Source organism: Pongo abelii, chromosome 8, assembly GCF_028885655.2.
Source record: "Pongo abelii isolate AG06213 chromosome 8, NHGRI_mPonAbe1-v2.0_pri, whole genome shotgun sequence".
Lineage (NCBI taxonomy): Eukaryota > Metazoa > Chordata > Mammalia > Primates > Hominidae > Pongo > Pongo abelii.
The window spans coordinates 88,598,604-88,619,282 of NC_071993.2; the positions used below are offsets into that span (position 1 = coordinate 88,598,604).

At 35.2% G+C, this 20,679-nt stretch overlaps 1 long non-coding RNA gene across 1 annotated transcript in view; it reads left to right on the plus strand.

The window, feature by feature from the left end:
- The first annotated feature begins 8,068 nt into the window (after positions 1-8,068).
- LOC134762012 (uncharacterized) overlaps positions 8,069-20,679 on the plus strand; it is a 110,374-nt gene continuing 97,763 nt past the window's right edge. The window contains exon 1 of the long non-coding RNA XR_010141449.1: positions 8,069-8,109. This is a non-coding gene — a long non-coding RNA (uncharacterized LOC134762012). The remainder of the gene's footprint in view (positions 8,110-20,679) is intronic.

The window sequence follows — 20,679 nt, forward strand, 5'->3', positions numbered from 1 at the left end:
GTCAAAGGCCTTTTCTGCATCTATTGAGATAATCATGTGGTTTTTGTCTTTGGTTCTGTTTATATGCTGGATTACATTTATTGATTTGCATATATTGAACCAGCCTTGCATCCCAGGGATGAAGCCCACTTGATCATGGTGGATAAGCTTTGTGATGTGCTGCTGGATTTGGTTTGCCAGTATTTTATTGAGGATTTTTGCATCAATGTTCATCAATCCACAGCCAATATCATACTGAATGGGCAAAAACTGGAAGCATTCCCTTTGAAAACTGGCACAAGACAGGGATGCCCTCTCTCACCACTCCTATTCAACGTAGTGTTGGAAGTTCTGGCCAGGGCAATTAGGCAGGAGAAGGAAATAACGGGTATTCAGTTAGGAAAAGAGGAAGTCAAATTGTCCCTGTTTGCAGACGACATGATTGTATATCTAGAAAACCCCATTGTCTCAGCCCAAAATCTCCTTAAGCTGATAAGCAACTTCAGCAAAGTCTCAGGATACAAAATCAATGTACAAAAATCACAAGCATTCTTATACACCAATAACAGACAAACAGAGAGCCAAATCATGAGTGAACTCCCATTCACAATTGCTTCAAAGAGAATAAAATACCTAGGAATCCAACTTACAAGGGACATGAAGGACTTCTTCAAGGAGAACTACAAACCACTGCTCAAGGAAACAAAAGAAGATACAAACAAATGGAAGAACATTCCATGCTCATGGGTAGGAAGAATCAACATCGTGAAAATGGCCATACTGCCCAAGGTAATTTACAGATTCAATGCCATCCCCATCAAGCTACCAATGACTTTCTTCACAGAATTGGAAAAAACTACTTTAAAGTTCATATGGAACCAAAAAAGAGCCCGCATTGCCAAGTCAATCCTAAGCCAAAAGAACAAAGCTGGAGGCATCACACTACCTGACTTCAAGCTATATTACAAGGCTACAGTAAGCAAAACAGCATGGTACTGGTACCAAAACAGAGATATAGATCAATGGAACAGCACAGAGCCCTCAGAAATAATGCCACATATCTACAACTATCTGATCTTTGACAAACCTGAGAAAAACAAGCAATGGGGAAAGGATTCCCTATTTAATAAATGGTGCTGGGAAAACTGGCTAGCCATATGTAGAAAGCTGAAACTGGATCCCTTCCTTACACCTTATACAAAAATTAATTCAAGATGGATTAAAGACTTAAACGTTAGACCTAAAACCATAAAAACCCTAGAAGAAAACCTAGGCATTACCATTCAGGACATAGGCATGGGCAAGGACTTCATGTCTAAAACACAAAAAGCAATGGCAACAAAAGCCAAAATTGACAAATGGGATCTAATTAAACTAAAGAGTTTCTTCACAGCAAAAGAAACTACCATCAGAGCGAACAGGCAACCTACAACATGGGAGAAAATTTTCGCAACCTACTCATCTGACAAAGGGCTAATATCCAGAATCTACAATGAACTCCCACAAATTTACAAGAAAAAAACAAACAACCCCATCAAAAAGTGGGCAAAGGACATGAACAGACACTTCTCAAAAGAAGACATTTATGCAGCCAAAAAACACATGAAAAAATGCTCATCATCACTGGCCATCAGAGAAATGCAAATCAAAACCACAATGAGATACCATCTCACACCAGTTAGAAGGCAGTCATTAAAAAGTCAGGAAACAACAGGTGCTGGAGAGGATGTAGAGAAATAGGAACACTTTTACAGTGTTGGTGGGACTGTAAACTAGTTCAACCCTTGTGGAAGTCAGTGTGGCAATTCCTGAGGGATCTAGAACTAGAAATACCATTTGACCCAGCCATCCCATTACTGGGTATATACCCAAAGGACTATAAATCATGCTGCTATAAAGACACATGCACACGTATGTTTATTGTGGCACTATTCACAATAGCAAAGACTTGGAACCAACCCAAATGTCCAACAATGATAGGCTGGATTAAGAAAATGTGGCACATATACACCATGGAATACTATGCAGCCATAAAAAAGGATGAGTTCATGTCCTTTGTAGGGACATGGATGAAATTGGAAATCATCATTCTCAGTAAACTATCGCAGGAACAAAAAACCAAACACTGCATATTCTCACTCATAGGTGGGAATTGAACAATGAGAACACATGGACACAGGAAGGGGAACATCACACTCTGGGGACTGTTGTGGGGTGGGGAGAGGGGGGAGGGGTAGCATTGGCAGATATACCTAATGCTAGAGGACAAGTTAGTGGGTGCAGCGCACCAGCATGGCACATGTATACATATGTAACTAACCTGCACATTGCGCACATGTACCCTAAAACCTAAAGTATAATAATAATAAATAAAAATAAATAAAAAAAAATTAAAAAAAGTAGTATAGAGGACACTTCTATGACCTTAAGATTTAAAAAAAGATTCAAAAACTAACCATTGAAGGCTAATAAATAAGATAAATAGGTTAATAAATAGTAATAAAATAACATAAAAATAAGAATTTGAAATTATAAAGTAACTCACTGAGAGTGAAAAGGCAAGCAACAGAATGGGAAATGCAATTTGCAAACATAAATACAATAAGAACTCTTAAAATATACTTTTTAAACTCTACAAATGAATTTTTTGAAAAAATAAAAATGTGACCAGGTACGGTGGCTCACGCCATTAATCCCAGCACTTTGGGAGGCCAAAGTGGGAGGACCACTTGAGCCCAGGAATTTGAGACCTGTCCGGGAAACATAGTGAGAGACCTCTGCCTCTACAAAAAATTTTAAAAATTAGCCAGGCATGGTGGCTCTGGCCTGTAGTCCCAGCTACTCCTGAGTATCTAGGCTCTTCTGAGTCTGGGAGGTCAAAGATGCAGTGAGCTCTGATCAACCACTGCACTCCAGCCTGGGTGACAGAGTTAGAGCCATCTCCAAAAAAACTTTTTTAAATAAATAGTTAATAAAAGTACAACCAAATGAAACATCAACAAAGGCCTTTTCAAAGCACTTTTTACCACACAGAATTTAAAAAAATTAAAGAAAAAAATAAACAAAAGGAAATCAAGCTACTTATTACTTATTAGATAAATTCAAATTAAAAATAAAAATAAATTCTACTCTATAATTATGAAAAAGCTAAATTTTAAAAAATAAAGTGTATTTAGGGTTTCTATAGAAGCTGCGCAAATGAAATTTGCATGCGCTGATGAAGGGAATGTAAATCGCTATGACTCTGAAAAATATTCGACTTAATCTTGTAATGAACGTATCCTTTCTACCTCATTGTCCAAATCCATCCTGACTGTATATGCATATATGTGTTTGCGTGTTTGTGTGTATGTATACATATATACAGTGTGTGTATATAGAAATACATACATAAATGTGTACATATACTTCCTCCTAAAGTTATGTATAATAATCTTTCTAGAAGCATAATTTATATTAGCTCCAAACTGGAAAATATATATCAAATATAGAATAAGTAAGTACAATGTGTTACGTTTACACACAAACTGCATGTTGAGTGAAAGAAGTAGCTGTAAAGTATCAACAGATGTGAGGATAATGGTGAGAGGGAGAGTAGCTACTGCGTAAGGGAAAGAAGGAATTTCCTAGAATTCGGCTCAGATTTTATTACTTCACATGAGTCATCTTTATAATGCTGTGCTCACTTTTGGATAATTTTTCAGGCTGTACATTTGATGTTGGTACGTATGTCAGTGTTATACTACAATAAATATTTTAAAAATCAACATTCCAGAAGTGTTATGAAGTGGATAAATTCCTTTAATGTGAAATCATGTTTCTTATATTTTAATTAGAGCTGCCTTTCTAACTGCCTGAAATTAGGCCAGTTAGTAACTTGTCTGTTGAGTTTACTCACCTGAAAACAAGGAGTTAATAAAAGTAGCACCTTCACAGGTTTATAATGAGACTTAAATCAGTCTAATACTTTTAAAAAGCTTATAATTGCACAGACCTACATTAAGTTCCATATAAGTGTATAATAAACAAATAATTATTAATTATTAAATTAATACTACTTGTCCATCCCTATAACAGGTGCTAGGACAATAAATGTTATCCATTCCCTTCCCTTAAGGAAAACAAAGACTGTTAGAAAATATTAATGTGAAAAGTGATAATAGCTATGGAACAGTGTTCTCAGAGTAAGATACTCAAGCTATTTGTATAAGAATCTTCTTAGTGTATTTTTGAATTTATTCTAAAAATTATTGTGAGCAAATTTGGCATTGGGGCTAGAAAAGTTCATTTAAAAAAATAATGGCAATTTTTTTAAATGCTAAAGGTGAAGAGCCAAGGCTGTATATTATGAAAAAAATGACACAACAAGAAGCAACAATACAGGTTTGCTTATGAAGGTCAAGAGAAGCTTTCAAAAATACCAAGATACAGGAACGGGATCTTAGAAAAGAATAGGAGTTTTCCAAATGGTCAAGTAAGGTAAAACTATTCCGTGAAAATTAAACCATATGAGCCAAGGCCAAGAAAACTAAAATTATATGTAATATTTCAAACATTTAAAGTTTGATACAGCAGGAATCTAGTTGCTAATGAGAAGCATTTAGAAATAAAGCAAAAGCCAAATCCCTGTCATAAGATGTTTAGACACAATCAAATAAGCAATGAGAAGACGAGTGAAAAGATTTAATCTCAGAAGAAAGGCACATATATATTTAATCCTAGAAACACACACACACACACACACACACACACACACACGCACACACAGCATCATTGGAAATAAGGCTTAGAATAAATTACCAGTGAAAATGAATGTTGATTTTTTACTATATTTTTATGAAAAGGTTTTATCTCTTTCATATCCTTTGCATATATCCATATATGCAAACTTCAATAATGTAATTTTTATAATGATCACGGTATTGTACTCCTCAATATTTTGACATTTCACTCTCAGTCTTCCTTTTATATAAACTCCAAGAAACTTGGTCAATTATCTCCAGACTTTATAATCTTCTAAATTGCTGCCTTGATCAGCCAAGATCTTTTTGAACTTCAGATAAAGATGCATTTTATCAGCCACCATCCAGTGGGATCAATTTGTTGGTGCCAAAATTGAGATCTCTTTTTAGTCCGTTTGATTTACGTGGAGTCACAAATACCAAGGCATTAATTCCTCAGGGGACTTATCCACCAAACATTCACAAAAACTGTTTTCTTTTTTTTTTTCTTTTCAAGTATTTTGTTGCTTATTATTTTCCAGTTTCTCAGTTGATGTTCACTTCATTCACTCTTGCACTGCTACAATAAGGATTGCTCAAAGAGTTTGTGATAATAATAACTTTCATCTTGGAACATGGTAACTGATTTTTAACAGCCCAACTACTTTAAATCACTAGACATCAGCATTGCTGTCATAAAATTAGTTTTACAAACACTTTCAAATAAGATGAAGGCAGAAACTAAGACAGTGGCAGACGATGGTTAAGTATAAGGGTTGTTAATTAAGTAGAACTGACACATTTCATTATCAAATGAGAAGAAAAAGGAGATATTTTAAGTAACTCTACCATGTGTCTTGCATACATTAATCTAAGAAGGTAACATAGAAAGGAAAATTAAAGAAGAAAAATAATTAAATATTAGGTATTGGAAGTACCTCTTAAAAGTTCAGAAGTTCTCAGTAGACAGATGTATTTGTAGAAGTTTTAAAGAAATAAGTAGTAACAAAAGTGATGTGTGATAACCAAAGAGGATCAATTTCAGAACACTGGTAAAAATAATGTTTAATGAGCGAATCAAGCAACCGAAATGTATGATATGTTCTCCAAAGACTTGTACAATAATGTTCATAACAGTTTTCATTATGATAGAGTAATATTTGGGAAACAACTCAAATATTCACCAAAAGTAGAATGGATAAATAATTTGTGTTTACTCATACAAAAGAGGTAAGAAAATGAATGTACTATAATGATATATAACATTGAAGCAATCTTCCAAACATTATCATGCTGAGCAAAAGAAGCCATACATAAAAGAATGCATACCGTATGATACATTTATATTAAGCTCAAAATCAGACAAAACTAATTTATAGTGTTAGAAGTCAAGATAATGACAAACCTAACTGGTCACTAACTGGAAGAAGTCAAAATGATGATATCTGAGGTGTGGGGGCTGCCCTGTTTGTTGATCAATGTGGTGATTATATGAGGTTGTTCTATTTGGGAAACTCATTGACCTACACTCTCATAATTTAGGACCATTTCTGTGTCTATATTATGCTCCAATAATACAAAGTAGCTAAAAATATAGAAGTAGAATCAGGAGAGGCTATTCCATGAATCCAAATGGAAAAACGGATACGGCATGGTGGCTCACATCTGTAATCCCAGCCCTTTGGGAGGCTGAGGCAGGCATATCATTAAAGCCGTCTAATTAAGACCAGCCTGGGCAACATGGCAAAACCTTGTTTTTACAAAAACATAAAAATTAGCTGGGCACAGTGGCACAAGCCTGTGTTCCCAGCTACTCAGGAGGCTGAGGTGGGAGAATCGTTTGAGCCTGGGAGGTGGAGGTTGCAGTGAGTGGAGACAGTGCCACTGCCCTCCAGCCTGGGGGACAGAATGAGGCCCTGTCTCAAAACAACAAACAGCAGCAACAACAATAACAAATGGGAAAGCATTCTGGAAAGAAGGATGTGACCAGTAGTGCCAGACTCTGAAATCCATGAAGATGAGTATATGTCTAGGTAAACTCCTCAGGTGCCAGGAAAAGCTATTCACAGTGAATTGCTTCACAGAGCGGATATGCTATAAAAAAGGCCATAAGTCTCTTTGGGGAAGGCATGGGGAAATATTTACTGTGAGTGGTGCATCAATAGTGCAGAGTCCTCCAGGCACCCTGTTTAATCAAAGGGCTCTGAGTCAGAAAATTAACACAGAAACTGGGTGAGAGGCTATATGGAGTCCAGCTTTTAGCTGCAGACCTGAAGAATTTCTTGTTATATGAATTAAGCAATATTCTAAAAGGGTCTCTATTTTGTTCTAAGGATGTCAAAATCATTTAGCCACTGCCAAAGTTTTCTTGGTCCAAGGCACTCTGATGACCTGTACAACTCTACCAGCCTTGATTGTAGATATACCCACATTTTGTTTGGTGGTTAAGTTCTATAATGTTGTATCTGATTTTCTGGAATCACATCATTCCTACTGAAATCTGTGAGCACTTCTCAATTGTGGCCTCCTTTATGGTTCATGTCTGGCCCACAGAAGTGAGCAAATAGTACTTTCAGTGATGGAAAATCTCCCCCTCACCCATATGTTTCTTAACGCCTTAGTTAAGGGAGTCTCTTCTGGATCTTCTCATGGAATGTAATTGGGGAGCAAGTGTGCAGAAAACACATGAGAATCCATTCCGTTTTTAGACGGTTCAACCTGTGGGAATGTTTATGATTAATTGGCTCTGAGACAAGGGCATTAATAAATAATGTAATACTGTTGGTTGATTGAACAAATTCTGTAAAGTTAGCACAAAACAATAGCTACAGAAATTACATGTATTTTCATCTGACATGGCTTGGTAATATTAGAGAAAGTATAGGTTTTAGAAATGTTACACTGAATGTGTATACAGGTTGAAGTAGCCATTTTCTCACTAGTTATCAGATAGGTAAGTAGTAGGACAGAAAAGCTCTTTCCTCTCTAAGCTATTCATATTTTCAAGCATTTATTCTGAGTGTGTTAATGATTTGTAAAACACACATGGCATGACTTTGATTTCTCCACTATGAATGGTGTTTCAGCAACTGGGCATCACGTAGTTTCCTTTACAAGTCTCTACGTTTTGCTATAGTCACACATTGTCATTACTTCAAAATGTTCACTTGTATAATTCTTGCCTCTGAACTGAAACATTTTACTCTTATTGTCAATAAGCTCTGCTTTTGTGGTGAAAAGATTATAATACTGGTACATGAGTCTTACAACATTTTCTGCATAACTAACTGGTTGAGATTGTACAGCATTGCTGGAGACCAATGGAAGCAGAGCTATTTATGGAGGTAGACATAAAAATAGAAGCATCCACTGTTGGATTTCCTGGACATATCCCAGCAATAGGCAGAAGGTAAGCACTGAATAAATATTTGTTTAATAACTGAATGGTTGGATAAATGTCAAGTGCCTGGTAGAGACAAGAACAATTAGGACTATGAATAGGAGAGCTTTAAATGAAGCAATATGTTATGACTTAAAATAAAATTAAATGAGGAATTGAAAACTGGGAGTCAAGATTACTTTCAAGAAGCTTGGTTGTAAAGAGAGCAAATCAAAGTTACTACAAGTAAAATTATGAGTGTTTATTTGTTTTAAGACTCACTTGTACATAAGTATAACATAGTGTTACACTTAAGGCTACCCTCTTAGCAAATTTCAAGTAAACAATACAGTATTATTAACTATAGTTCTGACTTCTTTAAAACTTAAAATCTGTTATGGCAGATTTTTGATATGACTAGATTTTCTTTGTAAAAAATTAAAAAAAAATCTCCCAACCATCAACCACAGAGAACTAAAGTTCTAAAGTAGTATTGTCCAGAATCATGCTTATGACAAATATGTGTTAATGTGTTGTATAGAAGTGTCAGAATCTATTTTACTTATAGTTATATTTCTTGTAAAGTTAATCTTTGGGCTGTACTTCATACCATAAGCTTCAATTAATACATGCAAGACTGATTCCCTTGCTCTGAGACCAACAATTGATCAAATGGAATTTAGGTTTATAATAGGATAAACAGTATTATGAAAAGATAAAACAAATTATGACAGCTAAGTCATCAAATATTATAATGAGCATATACTGTCTGTTTCTATCAAAGAGAGAATGGTAAGAGATAATTTTATGCTATGTATTATTTCATCCTCTTCTATCTTCTGCAATTCATAAAGTTATGTGATAGCAGTTTGCAACTTATAGTCTAATAAATATTGTATAATTTAATTGAAATAATTGGGTCATCACATTTAAACTCTCATTACATTGACATTTTGTACTCAGGAAATAATTTGAGATTATTTCAGTTTTCCAAAAGATCATGAGACGTAGTTTGAATTCATTATAACAGTGTAAAAACAGTGTCTTTGAAATACTTTTTTTATAGATAATACACTAAAGCTGAAAACTTTCAGCATTTTTCTCTTTATTTTCCAGTTCTACCATGACCTTAATACATTGACCTTAAGCCAAGGAAACAATTGTTATCTGTGAACTCTCCATTCAATATATCAAATGAGAAAACAGGAGTCATCTTCCTATATTCAAATAGCAAAATGAATGTTTAAAAATCTTAATTTAGAGAAAGATTTGTCATTCGTTATCTGCATGTCTGTGCTCTAGCAGTATCATGTTTCCTATCACATTTTTTTTTCCCTTAGAAATTAGTGGACAGAATTTTGAGAAGGGGTTTTGTTTTATTTTCTTCACAAGTGATTCATGAGGGTCCACATAATTATGTAGAAGCAGAATTGTGTTACTGTTTTGGTTCTTTTTCCTGAAATGCAGTCCCAAATTCTTCTCTTCAGTGACTGACCATCAATTTTACAGAATGAACAATTTCACCCTCCTCATTAGTTATATGCACCAGATTCACTTCTTGTGGGGTCATATTTGGGTCATTGCATTTGGTTAATAGGGAGATTCTGTATTGCAGTATACTCATTTTGATATTGTATTTTTCTCACATAAAACTGCAAAGGAAACTCTTTTCAGAGTGAAGGCAAACCTGCAATCTATGGTTACAATGGAGTAGATCCTGCAAACACCTTGAAGTGCCTTTTTAATGGCTCTTGTATATTGAAATGAGTGCCTAGAGGTCACTATATGTCTATCGTATTGAAAAATGAAATATTTCAGTATACTGAACTCAAACATATAATCTTGTGATTCAAGTGAGTGTCCCCTTTCGCTCTATATCTTTCCATTTCTGCTATGTTTTTTGCTTCCTGATATTACTATTAACTTTATGTCATTTAAACTTTATCATAGCACATGCCTTTCAAATATCTCTTCCTGAATTGTTTCTAGAACCCTTTCTGGTTATCCTTAGTTTTCTCATTTTTAATTGCTAGTATCATTTTTACCAAGATTCTTCTTTTTAACACTCTATATAGTCTGGTTGCCATTCTAGAAGGTAAGTTATTGCCCAGGTTGTACCTTGGTAAGTTTTTAGCAAGTACCTAATTATGTTACCAGTTCAGCCTTGTGAGTATTCTGCCTGACATTATTTATTTTAACAATTCTCAGCTCTTTTGGTGACTTCATCTTCTTCTTGTAACAATTTTTTATTCTAGTTTGAATGCACCCTGAGGGGGAATAATGCCATATTTTCTTAAGCGATTTATTTGTATTTACTCAAACAAAAAGTAAGCACTTATTGTAGATGTTCAAAGTGAATATAATTCAATTGGCCAGATTTGCAACATTTTAAATAGAAAATATTATCTTGGACAGCCTAAAGCTTCACTACATCAATTTCTATGTTTCATCCTCTGAAGTGATTTTCATCCTCTGTTATTTATGTAATTATGGCCTACATAGAGCTAGAAATGTGTAAGAAGTGTAACATTCTAAACTAGCCTTACAGAGAAGCTAGATATCTTGTAAAGAATGTGTAAGAGGAAATAGAAAACAAAAATTCTCTCACTGCTTGATGATACTAAAATTTCTATTATATCTTTTATGAGGTTAGGGTAACATTTGTAACATTATTGAACAAAGAAAGTAGAAACATAATACCATAGGCCAATTTTATCTTGAACTAAAAGTGAGGCAGAGGAAAATGTTAATGCTACTAAATGAGTCAGTGGTTAGCTCAAACCCAGGGTATATTAATAAAATTACGACATAATTATCAGTTTATTTCAGGACTGTAAAGATGGCTATGCATTATAAAATCTATTTTTTAATGCACCAAAGTAGTTAACTAAAGTAGAAAAATACATGGCTATTGTAATAGATAAGCAAAAGTTCAATACCTGGTTTCAATAAAAACTCATTGAAAACTAAGAATTAAAGTAACATCCTATCCTATAAACAGTAATAAAATTTATAATAAAAGTTTTCTTTAAAGGCAGGGAATGAGATAAAGATTCTCACTATCAATATGAATAATATGATTACATGCAACAAGTTGGTAACAGCAATGATTTGGAAACTTGGAGATACAAAATATCCACTTTGGGCAAGAAAATAGCCATTATTATCCTTAAATATTTCTTGTGATTGGTTTCTTGAATATAATAGTAATCAAAACGGGGAAATCCCCATTCAAGAATGAAAGTTGAAATTAGGTAGGAACTCAACTGAAATTTTAGTCACCCCCATCAACAATGGAGACAAGAAATTCTGTATTAACTAGCTTACAGAAGTTTAGTATATATACAGTTTTTTTCATTTATTTCATCAAATTTTCCATATTGATCTTATAAAGAAAAGACAGTTGGGACTGTTAGCATTGTTTGAAACCATGAAAACTATACCTCTTGGACTAAAAGTGAGGCAGGCATGGGACAATGTCAAAAACATAGAATTAAATAGCTACTCTGTAGCCTGAAGGCCTTGGTCAGAAAATGGGGAAGTGAAGTGCTTGGTCAGAAAATGGGGAATTTTGGTCCCCTCCAAAATTCATGTTGAAACTTAATCCCTAATGTGGCAGTATTGAGACGTGAGGTCTTTAAGAGGGCTCCGCCCTCATGAAAGGATTAGCCCATTTATAGTTTTGTGTATTTAAATAGTTAATTAATTAATTGGTTATCATGGGAATGAAACTGGTGTTTTTGTCAGAAGAGGGAGATAGACTTGAGCACAGCATGTTATCATATGCGGCACTCTCACCATGTGATGCCCTGTGCTGGCTCAGAAGTCTGTACAGAGTTCCCATCAGCAAGAAGGCACTCACAAGATGCAGCCCTTAACCTTGGAATGTTCAGCCCCCATAACTGTTAGAAATAAATGTATTTTCAATATACGTTACCCAATCCAAAATAGTCTGTCAGAAAACAGACTAAGACAAGTAGGATTGTGAGGACAATGGAGAGTTGGCCTGACTCTGAGATCTGCACTAGACGTCAGCACACAAATGAGGTACAAGTCACACTTCTACAAATGTATTGCAAATTATCAGTGATTATTTTTATCACATGAATATATTGTCACACATTTATTTGACAGAGTTTGGAAATTAAATAATAATGTGTATCATTGATGGAGAAGGAAACCAGGTTAGGAACACATGCCAATATCCAAGGTCAGAGAAGGATGCAAACCTGTCGGGTAATATTCAGATGAAATGGTCACTCATCAATACGTGAGCAGAACAGATAACACTGTGAGGAAAGAAGATGACTAAAAACAAGCATGTTCTACTGAATAATATTTGTTTAGGCTGGTGCTATTAAATATTCATCAGAAAAAATGTATTCTCCAAGCAGTATGTAAATACTTTTGAGATTCTCCTAGTTCCCATAGCAATAGTAAAAGTGAGAAGATGCTAGCCAGAGAGCTCTCAAATCTCCTTTTTCATCCTCACTTGCTTTTGCTGACCTTGCTTCTTACTATACTGTGAAAAGAAGAAAGTGTCTACAGACTCTAATTACCATATCTACCCTCCTTCTAGAGCCTCTGTTTTTCACCACCTCCTATGCACGAACTATATATTTCCCTGTCTCTACAGACAATTCCTTCATTAGTGCCTTAGATCTTACCCTCTCTCATCTACTACAGAGTGCTGTGGTCTTAATTTTTCCTTATTTCTCCTTCTTGACCAATTTTTCCACCCTACTTCCTTGAAGCAACTTCCATGTCAACTACAGACTAACCTATTTCTCTGCCTCTTCTTCCGACAAAATTTCTTGATAGAATGGTCCATTGTCACTATCTACGGTTATTTCTTTTTTTTAACTTTTATTTGAAGTTCAGGGACACGTGCAGTTTGTTATATAGGTAAACTTGTATCATGGAGGTTTGTTGTACAGATTATTTGGTGACCGTAACAAGTGTCATTTTGAAGTCATGAAAATGGAAGTTTAGTTACTGTGGGTTTAAAAGAAAATGAAAATAATAATGTGTACAATTTGTTTTTCATTTTCTTTTAAACTCAGCAGTAACTAAACTTTCATTTTCATGACTTCAAACCGACATTTGTCAAGGTCACCACATACTTAATGTTGCTAAATCCATTAATCGTTTTTCAATACTCATAAGCCTTAAACAGATCAGAAATATTTGATATACTTCCTCCACCTTGATACACTTTCTCTACTGCTTACAGCTAAGCACTGAAGGACATTTACCTTGGGGGCATTATAACCTTAATACAGTTTTTGGAAACATATTCCAGCAGATGGCAGTACTGTGCCATGAGGAAAGGACACATTTTTGATTTGCACAAAATTGCCATTAGTGCTTCCTAGAGCTGGGTATCACATGGCTTTTGATTTTTCTTCTGTTTTATTTCCAACACCATCTCAATCTCTTTTGGTAGTTTCTCTGCTTCTCCCCAAGGTCTTTACATTGGAGTATTCCAGGCATCAGGCCTTAGACATCTCTTGTGTATTCATGCTACTGCTTTTGATGACCTTACTCGTTACCATGCTCTAAACACTCTTGAAAAGCCAGTAACTCACATATTTATATCTCCATCTCAGAACACTTTCTTGACTTTCCAGCTCCTATTTGCATTCCACTTGAATATTCAATATACATGTGAAAATTTTAAAAAGTCCCAGAACCTGAATTCCTAGCTTCTTCCTACTTATTTACACCTAAACCTGATCCACCTATCCCCATGATGGCAACTGTAACTTTCCATTAGCTCAGCAGAAACTTTGAAGTTATTTTTAACTCATATTTCTTCCCTCACACCCACATTTAATTTATTAGGAATAACATTGGCTCTACCTTCCAATCATAACTCCAATCCCCCAACTTATAACCAAGTCCACAGGTGCTACTCTGGTCCACGCTGCATCTCTCACTTGCTTCACCAATCTTCTGACTCATCTGCCAGTTTCTCTGCCTTCTGTCTTGTCGCCTTTACTCTATTTTCAACACAAGAGTCAGAATAAACATTTTGTAATGGAGTGAGTTTCATTTCTTTGTTCAAAGTGATCCAGTGTTTCTATACCTCACAAAGAAAAAATTCAAATTACTTACCATGTTCTGCTAAGTCCTGTTTTCACTGATCTTTATACCATTCCTGGTCCTCTGGTTACCCTCCCCATTGCCGATTCCAGTTTGCTGTATCACAAACATGCCAGGCATGCCGTCTCTTCAAGGTCATTCAGTGCTTGTTGCTCCTGCCTGGAAAGTTCTTTCCCACCTATTTACATGCTGTGATCCCATTTTAGGAACTGTCAGAACTGGAAATTGTTCTTTACTTGTTTTTCAGCATCTCTTGAAACAGTGACCAAAGCATGGAATGTAAGCTTTTCAGTTGGATATACCCAAACCAAATTTCAAACTTCAACTACAAAGCTAGTTACGTCATGTACAAGGCACAGGTAGTTACCTTTTTTTTTTCCCCAGTAGTTTCCTACCAGTTATAATTCTGTGAAATGATTTACAGCAATTTTTCCCTCCCTGCTTAGCACTCCCAAGTATCTGTTGAGAAATCCAGTATTCTATAATATTTTTTAAAACTCAGCCTGACTCAACTTGTGTGTCTTGTAACTAAGAATCCCAAAAGATAAAATATCCATAGTAAATAAACAACTCCTACAAATCAATAAATGTCAAAAAGCCTCAAAGGAAGGAAACTTTATTAATATTTAAAATTCATCTGTTCTTTGATCCAGCAATTCTTTTTCTGGGAAAGGACTAGAGGAAAGTTCTAGTTCATAAAAACATAACACCAGAATAGTTATTTTGCCAATGCTCATTGTGACTAAAAGAAATTAAGAAGAGCCAAAATATCCACAAATTGGGAAATGTTCAATTTAATCCTTTAACATAACAACACTATGAAATACTGTGTAGCTACTAAAAAGGAATATTAAAATTGTACCTCTTTTTTCAGAAGGTATCTGTAACCCTAAAGTAAAATCAAATTGCACAGAAATATTAATAATATGAGAGCATTTAAAATTATTTTTAAATCATTTTTTTAAATTCATCTGTGAATGAGTGGCTTATAAATGTTTTATGACTTTTATAATTTTTAAAATATGGATTAATGCACATTAATAAAGCATAAGTATCATTTGCTGAGTTCTAGGAATTTATAAAAAATTTGCTAAGACATGACTTTAAATTATCAATGGACAAAACAAATATTCTTTACTCCTGAAAATTCAGTAGTCAACAAAATCGTAATTCATAGCATCAGCAAGAGAATTTGCCATTTGCTTCTGCCAGACAGTAAAATTTTTCTTTCACATTTCTGATAGCCTTTGCAAAGATGTAGGCAGATGTGTTAGGTCTGTGAATTCAAAAAAGATTTTAGGAACATCCAACCCTTCTGCAGGAGTTTTCTTTCTAGAGTCTCCAGTGATTTGGGGCAATTCCCAAGGCATTCATATTGCTCACAAACTGGGTGTGGGAGTTAGGGTAGTTATTAGTCAGTGTCTTTCCTCTTTTTTATTCTCCCCTCTGCTTCATCTAATCTTTGTCACATCTATGTGGCAAGCTGCTTGAGAGAGCCTCATAGAGGCCACTGTTGACAGTGCTTCGAGTTAGGCTATCACTGTCCATGCCTCCTGATGTTCTCATAGCTCCGAGTCTTTTGTCATTCTGTCATGCTGCCAGGCCTGTGAGTGATGGCCTGCTCCAAGAGTTTAGTAGATAATTCAGTTCACCTCACAACCATCAGATTTTCAGGTAAAACTTCCATAAAATATGTTTTTTTAAAAGAATATAAATTCCTCCTTTCTTTTTTTTTTTCTTGAGATGGAGTCTCGCTTTGTCACCCAGACTGGAATGCAGTGGCGTCATCTCGGCTCACTGCAAGCTCCGCCTCCCAGGTTCCCGCCTGCCATTCTCCTGGAGGCCATTCTCTTGCCTCAGCCTCCGGCATAGCTGGGACTACAGGCGCCCGCAACCACGCCCGGCTAATTTTTTGTGTTTTTAGTAGAGACGGGGTTTCACCATGTTAGCCAGGATGGTCTCGATCTCCTGACCTCGTGATCTACCTGCCTCAGCCTCCCAAAGTGCTGGGATTACAAATTCCTCCTTTTCTTAAAGCCTAAATTACAAGAACATTTTTGTCAAAAAACATTAGAAATGCAATTCTGCATATTAACTTGGGTTCACTCAGAATAGCATGTTGTCCAATAGAAGAGAAACAAAATAACAGGTTTATAAAAGACCAGTTTACATATCTACTGTCATTTGATTAAATTGAGTTTTTTATTGTTTCAGTTAATTAATGACAAACACAAATATATGTCTTTCATGGTTTATGTAAGTGTTTCAAACTTCTATTGCATTGCCATATATAATAGGCATTAGAAAGATTTATTTTGTGTCAGATGTTAAGTTTTCTATCAACATTAATGCCTTCAATCATAAAAGTAAGCCCTAGATGTAATGTACTATTATGGCCCCCATTTTATAAATTACTGAAATTCAGAGGGGTTGCCAAAAGGTGGATGGGGCCAGGATCCTCACATACTCAGTTTGAATGAAAATTTATGTTTTTAAATAATACATCACAGTTCTAGACTTTTCACAGCCCACAAATATACCTATTTTGCTATATGAAAAGAAAGAAAACATAAAAATAGGTAAACTATTATTTATTCTTCTCAGCCAAGTAAATAGGCACTCCACTGACAAAGGTAACAATGGTTAAAGGCGATAATATTTAGAAGACACCTTCAAATTGTAATCTTTTAAACACTTATGCAGAAAAAGAAAAAGTTTTAGATCCTCATGTAAAAAACTGAGCCACATTACAGATCATCTTTGAGGATCATGTATGTTTAACCAAACAAAAGACATGAGATTTTCTTGTTTATTATAGGCAATCAATGCAAAGGGAAAATTTCTTCGTCCTCACATAGAATTGATTACAATTTATTATTCAGTGTGAACCCAAAAGTGTAAAAATTGAGCTAAATTAGTGAGAAGTGTTTAATTTTAACACGTTTTTGGCATAAACTTGGTGCTATAGTTTGGATCTTTGCCCCCCTAAAACTCATGCTGATATTTGATCCTCAATGTTGGAGGCAGGGCCTAATGGGAGGTATTTGAGTCATGGGGGTGGATCCCTTATGAATGGCTTGCTGTTGTCCTCACAGTAATGAGCGATTTCTCACTCTATTAGTTCCCTAAAGAGTTCATTTAAAAGATCCTGGCACCTCCCCTCTGCTCTTGCTTTCTCTGTCATCATGTCATTTCTGCATATGATGGATCCCCATCCCCTTCTGCCATGAGTGGAAGCAGCCTGAGGCTCTTACCAGAAGCAAATGTTCATACCATACTTCTTGTACAGCCTGCAGAATTGTGAACCAAATAATCTTCTTTTCTTTGTAAATTATCCAGCCTCAGCTATTCCTTCACTGTCAACACAAATGGACTAAGACACTTGAGTACCTTATTTAATATGATCTATAGGTACTGTCAAGCATTATTATTGCTATTTTTAAAAGAGTATTATCTGCTCCAAGGTTAAACAAAATCAAAAATACAACATTAAAGTTATTCTTAATGATTCAATTTCTTTCTTCTACTATATCCCACAGAGCATTGTTAAAGTGAGAAGCAATAAAGACCTAGTTTAGATAAATTTTTCTGTAATACTCAAGCAAAATAATTCAATGGAGTACACTAAACCACAACATCAGCCATGTCATTTTACAGAAAATGTCCTTAGAATTTGCAATGTAATTATGTATTAATGGAATGCCCCATAGAGGAGAAACCTAAAAGTTATGATCAATATTTAAGTTTCATAGACAAGGAAACTAACTAAAGAATGGTACTTTATCACAAATGATGTATTGATGGCATTTCTTATTTCTCCACATCTCTTTTATACTCAGTAAATTTCACTGAATTAGGGGGACATTTTTATTAAACACCAGAGTATAGAAACCAAAGCAACATGATGTCTGTGAGTTCCATGCCAGAAGCTAGTAGGGTTTTCACTCCCTGAAATGAAATTTCTCTTTCTAGTCTACTACTTTTGTGATCAAGATGCTTTGTAAGAGCTGTACAGTTGATGATCTTTGATATAATTCCCAGGTCTTGATTGAGATCTATGTTATGGTGAAATTTTGGTCTCCTGAGTATGAGGAGCTCAGTAGGTAATTTTCCTACAGGTAAACATATTTTGTTTTTCTCTGATAATGAGATGTCTCCTTTCAGTTATGTCTTGTGCTACAATTGCCATCAATAGATAAGTGGTTTAAGTCAACAGGAGCTGTGCTTTTAATAGGCACAAATATGTGGTTCTACTGATTTTCATTTAAATCTGTATGCATTTGGGGACATAATACCTGTTTACAGGACACAGCATAAATAAGAACATACTTTTGTTGATGAAAATAGGTATCTTGGTTAACAAAAAAATAGATGTGGAATTTAGAAACAAAGCAAATGTTCTAATTTAGTCCATTAGACTCAATGTAAAGAAGTTTGACAGTTACTCCATGGACAGGGGTACAGGATGCATATATTCAGACAAGAGAAGATCTCCTTTTTTTAATATAAGGTAAACCAGATTACATATTAACAAGTCAATTTGGCCTACTGATGGTATTTTTCTGTCGTTTCACTGGTCAGTAGTCTGGTTGCTTTACTCCTGGTATCCATAAGAGGGTGGCTTAGTTGTTGATCAATGGGGTTATTAACCAGTGAGACTTTGATGGCTGTAAATGGCTACTTGCAATTTATAACCACCTGCTTTAGACTAACTCAGCTGTCAGTGCCTGTACTCAGAAATCCAAAGGGATATAAGTATTGATTTTTTTTTTCAGCTTTAGGAAAAAACACTTATGAGCTTGGTCATTGGACATTGATCTGTAAAAGTAGTATTTTTCAACTAAGAATTATCAAAAATATAGAGTTCTAGTTATGAGCCAACTTTCAATTTCACAAAGTATTTCATTCTGAGGACACTGACGTATGAGATGAAAAATGATAAAAATAGAACAAAAGACAGGGATAAGTTGTCATTTAATAAATTAAACATACATAATTTATCTCACCCATGGCGTAGTAATTGCAGGCTTGAATAATTTCCAAAACTTTTCAGTCTGAAAACAAAATCCACACCAACTCTCTTTGGCAAGGTTGACTGTGGCAACAGGGTCGTTGAGGAAAGAAAAGGAAGGAGGATACACAGAGGAAGAAGTTGCTGTGGAAGTAGAGAGAGAAGGCAACATCTCATAGTGGGCTTCTACCTCTTGGTGACAGATTACAGCAAAGTTGCCCTCAGGTTCCTCTTGCCTCAGTGTTGAGATACATGATTGCTATTTTAGCTTAGTTTTCTTTATTGCTGGAATCTTAATTTTATTCTCTGGCTCTTCTAACTTAGGCTGTTTCTTTATAGATTAAGTATTCTGGAAATTGGATTTTCAAGTAGTTATTTTCATCTGACTAGGCAACCCATTTAGTATCAAAAATTGTCCCTGATGCTCTCTATTGGCCTAAACGTTGTTATTAATGATATCAATTACCCACTTCACAGGCACTGTATTTTCTAGTCTTACCAGATAAAGAGGTAAAGTAGAAATAAGGTAATTAATGCTTCTGAACCTTTGTTCAGTTTGGCCTGCTTAGAATGTTAAAGAAATTTTTTTCTTTCCCTTCCTCCCTCTCTCCCTCCCTCCCTCTTTTCTTTCTTTTTCTTTCTTTCTCTTTCTCTCTCTTTTTCTTTCTTTCTTTCTTTGTCTCTCTTCTTTTTTAATGTTTAAATTTTCACGTGGGCTTTTTGGGAAATGTTGAGTTCCCTCTTATACACAGTTGATCACTGGTTACTGTAATTTGGGTCTAAGAATAAATTGACTTCCTCATATGTATCTTTTCTGCTTCTTCCAAGGTATTTCTTACTAATTGCAAAATAAAGTCTTCTCTTCTAGTATTTGGTCTGACCTCAGTTCCTGACACAGAGCTTCTAAAGTCTTTGTAATTTCCTGACTCATATGAGCATCTTTTCTTCTAATGAGGTGGCTCTTGGTGAGCTCCTGGCTGGGGGCTGTTCACCAGAAAGACCAGGCAATAATTAGAATCTTGGAGCTTTCTACCTCACATCCCACTCTGCAAAGAGGGGAGAATAGCTGAAAATTGAGTTAATAATCAATCATGCCTTACATGATGAAGACTCCATAAAAATTCCTGAACTATGGGGTTCAGAGAGCCTCTGGATAGGGGCAGCATATCCATGTACTGGGTGGGTAACACATTGCAACTCCACAGATAGTGTCAGAATTGAATTGAATTATAGAAGACCCAGCTGGTGTCCACTGAATAATTTCTTGGTTTGTAAGCAAAAACCCCCACATATCTGCAAGTTTGTCAGAGTGTTCTATTGAGTAGTGTGCAAAGAGAGAAAAAAACAGAAATACGTAGAGATAAAAAAGTTTGCTTTTTATTTAGAGTAATATATGATTGTATATTCTTCTGTAGAGTTTATACAGTAATAAGCTTGAATTTTTCTTTATAGTATATACTATGATAATAATCATTTACATGTTT